At 52.3% G+C, this 6,000-nt stretch overlaps 1 protein-coding gene across 2 annotated transcripts in view; it reads right to left on the reverse strand.

Annotated features, from left to right (window-relative positions):
- SLC14A1 (solute carrier family 14 member 1 (Kidd blood group)) overlaps positions 1–950 on the reverse strand; it is a 30,388-nt gene extending 29,438 nt beyond the window's left edge. Inside the window, exons 1-2 of one of the 2 annotated variants that reach the window (XM_008691530.2) lie at positions 831–950; positions 41–109 (exon numbers count right to left, since the gene is read on the reverse strand). The gene's annotated coding sequence lies outside the window, so the exon portion shown is untranslated. Of the gene's footprint in view, positions 1–40; positions 110–625; positions 790–830 lie in introns of those variants that run through there. The other variant, XM_040632558.1, reaches the window with a different exon arrangement.
- Between the last annotated feature and the right edge of the window lie 5,050 nt (positions 951–6,000).

Here is a 6,000-nt window from a genome sequence, read left to right on the forward strand (position 1 = left end):
ACAAAGAGAATTTAAGCACTGACATTTACTTGGTACTTACAATAATCTTTGTTTTAGGTAGTTTTTGGTTCGAAGTGGTGGGAGGTGCTCAGCTCAGTTTTCTTCAAAGCTGTAATCAGAAGCAAAGACAATGCTGTCAGGTATTCCTGTCTCCTGATGAAAACTCTCTGTCCTCTGAAGACACCACTCCTAGAAGCCTTGGGGTCTGAATTCCACACCAGGAAATGAAACTGCATGGAAGCTGGGGGTGGGGTGGTGGTGGACGCCAGTTCTCCCAGGGGCTGGCTAGCACACTCCCTTCAGCAAGACGGCACACGCAGCGAGGTACGCAGAGCCGTATTTGCAAAGGGCCATTCCCCGTACCCCACTTTTTTTTTGAGTCATACTGATATGTCTCCAACTTCCCTCAATGATTTCACGAACACACTTTGCAACCCCTATCCAGCACTGATGAGCCCAGAATCATTTGGCCCATGAAGTAGCTCCTGGCTCAAACCCCTCTTGCACACGGAGCTCAGGGGCTGCTTTCACCCAGTTTCCGAAATCAGGAGCAAGGACAGGGCAAAAGTCCTAGGAGGGTAAATGCCATTATCCCCATTTTGCAGATGAGGAAACTGAGGCTCACAGAGTTTAAGGAAGAAGCCTTTGGTAAATTGCTTTCCAGCCTCCCAGAACTCTGACTTTGCTGCGTCTCCTCAGTTGCAACCATCTGAGGCATATTTCTCCATTAAAAAAAGAAGAAAAGGGTGAAAGAGCAACAGTTAGGAGTAAGCAGACAAACTGGCCACAGGGGACAGCTGGAAATGAATAGAAATGAGGAGGGTACTCACGCTCCGGCTGGCTTCCCGGCGGCAGAAGGCGCCGGCTGATAAAGCGCTGCTGGGCTCTGGTAAAAGGGAGGGTGCCTAGGAGGAGATAGTGCTGGGAGGAGGCACTTAACAGTTTTATACTCAGAACCCCGCTTGGCATACCCATGCCCTCGGCTTTCTCCTCCCACTGCAGGAGCTCCGGCCAAAGCATTGCCGAGGACCCGTCCCCTGTCCTGCACCTGATGTCTGTCTGTCTCTTTCTCTTTCCCTCTCTCTCTGTCTCTCTCTCTGCCTCTCTCTGCTGATGTTTCTCTCCCTCTCCTTCTCCCCTCTCCTCCCTCTCTCCCCCCTCTCTGTTCTTGATTTGGTGCCAGAAGCTTTGCCATTTTTCTGCTGTGTTCCAAGGTCTGTACCCAGGGGCAATCCTGCAAGTTCATCTTTTTCTTTCCCTGGCTGTTCTAGCCCTTACCCTCACCCTGAAATATTTCTGGGAATATTTGTAACTGAAAAAGATCAACATAGTATCACTTAAAACTGAAAACTGAGGGTCAACTTGCTACACAGTAGAGCAAAGGGACTGCTCCTGGGTGGAATCTTCTCATTTTCTCTTAGACTCCACACAGCTTCTGCACGAAGTGCTGAGGGGTGTGGTGCGAATGTGGGGAGGGCAAGGGGTATGCAATTCATTTTCTGGAAACCAACCTGCCCTTTTTCCCAGTGAGGAGGAAACAAACATATAAACGTTTCCCTGAAATGTCCTTCTCTCCAGGTGTGGATCCCGGGACAAATGCTGCTGCCTTTTAACGGACGGAGGCAAACATTCCACAGCAGAGGAATCTAAAATTCAAGTGAAAAATCCATTTCTCCCCCATTCTTCTTAAAATTCAGTTTTTGTGGCTTGCTGTGGGATGGCGGGAGTCTAACCAACTCAGGTGCACTTCCTGGACCGCAGAATTAAAAAACAACAACAACCAAAAGCAAAAGCAAAAACCAAACAACCCACAGAGAGCTGTGCAGATGTCAGGGTCTTTCATCTGGACCTCCCGCCTCCTGCAATTGCTGATAGCGCTTGTCAGAGGTCCCCAAGGCAGCCACGACTCGCTGGCTCCCCCCACTGGACACCTACGAAACCACAGGGCTCCCTGTCTTAGCCCCCACTCAGCCTCCCTTGTCGCTCAGGGTGTGTGTGGCAGGGTCCTAGGAGGGAGACCAGAGGTCGGGGTTCATGATTACAGTTCTGAGCTTCAGGGAAATCTCCCTCTAACATTTTGTCCTGGTAAAATAAGGTGAGAATAAGCTCCTAGGTTACCCAGAAAGAAAAAAATGAATCATAAGAGGACAGTCAGAGGGCCTGGTATGGGAATGAAAGGAACCACACCAGTTTCCAGGAGTTCCTTATGCAAATGGGTTACCATCCCCCACAGCAAGAAGAATGATCATGATAAGAATGGCACAAGCGCTTGAAGGTTCACTCTACGTGCCGAACACTGTGCAAACCGATCTATTCCCGTTGGTCATTCAACCATTGCAAAAGTCCTAGGAGGGTAAATGCCATTATCCCCATTTTGCAGATGAGGAAACTGAGGCTCACGGAGTTTAAATAACTTGTTCAAAGTCTAAGACCAAAGTTCGTACTTTGATGTCCTTCAGCCCCGTCCGATATTTCCAGCTGCTGATCTTTGTTCGCCTTTCGTTAATTCGCACGTTGTTAGAGACCTCATCCCGAAGCCGCCTCCCCACGGCACCCGTGCAGCCTCCTGCCTCAGTGGCCCTGGTCAGGATTGGGTCTCAAGTCTTGGCAGAACCACATCCTCCTCCGTCCTAACCTTCCCAGCCTTTCCCCCAGTTCCTGTAAAGTCCCCCCGCGGGGCCACTCACGAAATGCAGCCTTGCTAGGTGATGTGTTCGAGGTAGTGCGGGCACGCGGGCCCCTGAGGCAGACGGACCTGAGCCCGAATCCGTACTTTGTCCGTTCCTAGATGCTTTCCCTGAGGTACGTGAGCGACCCTTTCTGGAACTCAGATTCCTCACTGTAGTGTGGGGTAGGTTTCCTTGTTTACACGGACGTGATGAGGTTTGGCAAGGGTGCGTGTGAAGCTCTGCACCCGACCCAGGGAGGCGTCACTATCCCGAAGCCTGCCCGTCTCACTCGGGGTTGGGTGGTCCTTGGGCATCCCCGAAGGGCTCCCCGCTCCTGGCGTGGACCGGGGGAAGGTCTTCCTGGCCGTGACATCAGAGGAGACGTAGTTGCGAGCGTGGAGACAACTGCCGAGCAAGAACTCTGGACCAGGCTGACAAGGGTCCCCAAAACTTTGTGGGGCGAGGGGCTACTGTCACCCAGTCCCTGTGGTTTTGGAGAGGACCCCCTGAGCCGGAGAGCAGAGGGACAGGTGGGCACCCAATGGGTGCATACATGAGTTCACAAGTGTTTTTAAACCCTTGTTGATAATTTAATGACTTTTTCTCGGTTCTTTCTTCAGCACCTCTTACTAGCACTTATGGCATACCTTTTGCCGAGTGTTTGAGCCCTGATGCTGTTTTCCTCCCCTCCCCGAGCCCGTGTGCTTCCCCTCGTGTGTGCGCCCGTCGCTGCTGGCTCTCTGAACTCCTCTGCCAACCCTCCGTCCGGCGCGACCACAACTGACACGTGCCCAGCTTTCCCTCCTCTGTGTTTCTCCATCGAACCTCTGCCCCGAGAAAGTGCTCTCTCCCCCTCCCCCTATCCACTCTGTCCACACGCTCTCACTGAGCCTTTGTCCCTCCACTTTCCCAGCAGACTGCTGTCCAGGCTGCATCCGGGGAACGGACAGCAATTTAGGTCCCTGTTCCTCAGGAGACAGGCGACCGGCCCCCCTGGCCCTGCCACAGCTCAGGGATCGGCTTTTATTAAAAACATACTTTAGGCCACACCATCCCACCTGGGCTAGAAGATACTAGACAGTAAGGTCAGGATCTAAGAGTTGTCTTTATTCACAACAGATCTCTTCCCAGAAAGGCTTTGAGGAACTTCATAAAATGTGTGTGACAGGAGAGAAGAGCTAGTTGAAGAAAACGGTGGAGGGGGAGAACGAAGTTATGGGACATGTCATGATTTCGGTATTTTTCCCTACAGCTTGCATTTGTAGGTATTTCTAAATATGTGTCATTTGGCTCAGAAACTTCCAGCAGCATTTCATTTGGACTGCGGCTTGCTCTCCGTCTCTCTACGGCAGCTTGGCTTTACACGTGACACGTCACAAGCGTAACGGGGTGCTCACCCCCAGCAAGTGTGCAGGCGAGGACCGCCCTGAGTGTCTTCTGCGTCCCGAGCCAGGGTTTCTAAATGAAGACAGCGTGGGGAAGAAACTCATTCTCATTCTTTCCTTCCCCTCCTCTCGCCCCCCACAAAGAGAGAAACCAGGATGGCAAGTCCAGGACAAGGTCCCTCCGCGGTGTGTTCTGAGCCCACAACGTTTTCGTTTGGTAAACAGACACAAGGCACCAGATGAGGCCCCAAGCTCCCACTGACCCCCGACGCCTCTTGGGGGCACCCTTTGTGGTAGGCGCTCCCTGGATGGAGCCAAGAGGCCAGCTGGCACACAGTGCAGTGTCCCTGCCCTTGCCAGGGGAGCCGGGGGGGATGGTGGCAGGAGCCGGTGAGGCGCCTCCATTTCCAGCTCTCGAGTGCAGTCATGCAGTTATCCAGCTCCATTTAATAGCTGGTTGTTCCTTCTGCTCATAGCAGAAGGACAAGAGAATCTCCATCCCCACCTATGACTTCTAGCAGATGTCTTCTTTCCACGCATCACCTTACTTCCAGCTTTTTATTTTTATTTTTTTAAGATTTATTTATTTATTTTTAAAGATTTTATTTATTTATTCGACAGAGATAGAGACAGCCAGCGAGAGAGGGAACACAAGCAGGGGGAGTGGGAGAGGAAGAAGCAGGCTCATAGCAGAGGAGCCTGATGTGGGGCTCGATCCCATAACGCCGGGATCACGCCCTGAGCCGAAAGCAGACAGTTAACCACTGTGCCACCCAGGTGCCCCAAGATTTATTTATTTATTCTAGAAAGAGAGTGCGCAGACAAACAGAGGGAAGGGCAGAGGGAGAGGAAGAGGGAATGAAGCAGATTCGGTGCTCAGCGCTGAGCCTGCGTGGGGGGTGGGGTGGGGGTGGGCTCAAACTCATGAACCTGAGATCACAACCTGAGGCAAAACCAAGAGTTGGTTGCCTGACTGTGCCACCCAGGTGTCCCCCTTCTTTCCAGTTTTTAACTTAAACTCAGGCCAGGTTAAGATCCATCATGTAGGTCTCTGGGGTGTGGGAGCTCTAAAAGTCCTGCTGATTCTAACATGCCAGCAAGGTTGGGAACCACTGGACTAAATCTAATTCTACTTCCTTACCCTCCAAAACAAGGACGTGTGTCATAATGAGATCTGCTGGAGTTTGGAGTTTGACAGACAAGGATTCAAAGTCCAGCGGCGATCCCACCCTGGGGAAGATCGCGTCATCTTTCCAAGCCTTGAGCCCAGTATAAAATTAAGGGAGATCAGTAGTACTTCCCTTGCTAAACCCAAAGGTCGGACACGATGGCAGCACCTGACAGGCATTCAGGCAAAGGCGACCTTCATTATTATCCCCATCTAAAACGATCCCTACCTCTGACTTCCTTCCTCCTGCCCATCTTTGCCTCAGTTCCGAGGCTCAACAAATGGTGGGTGACAGAGCTGACGCTTTGCACTAACGAGGGATAGGGGAGGGCTCCATTTCATTCACTCTTGTTCATGTTCTCAAGTCTTTAAGGTGTCCGCAAACCAGCTGCCTCGACACCCGTGGGAGCTTTTTCAGAAATGAAGCCCCGCTCAGACTTTGGGAATCAGAATCTGCATTTTAACCAGATTCCCAGGGGATTTGCATGCATTTTAAAGTTCTGGAAGCACCCTCTCAAGCGTCCCTGTCTTTGAGACTCCGTGAAAAGGGACGGATTCAAGCCCCTGGAGCGGCAACGGTTTACAGATTCCGATGTCTTGCTTGGAGACTCCATGGAGAGCCCAAGTGAGTCACTGCGGCGTTCCAGCTGGCTGCCCTGAGCGCGATGTCACATGCTGGGCCACGCCGGTGGAGGGCGGCGCTCCAGGAGCAGCCTCGCCATCCCCTTAGCCGAATCCAGCAGGGCCCGCCCCCCCCCCCCCCCCCCCCCCCCCCCCC

The sequence above is a fragment of the Ursus maritimus genome, unplaced genomic scaffold (genome assembly GCF_017311325.1).
Source record: "Ursus maritimus isolate PB19 unplaced genomic scaffold, ASM1731132v1 scaffold_18, whole genome shotgun sequence".
NCBI lineage: Eukaryota > Metazoa > Chordata > Mammalia > Carnivora > Ursidae > Ursus > Ursus maritimus.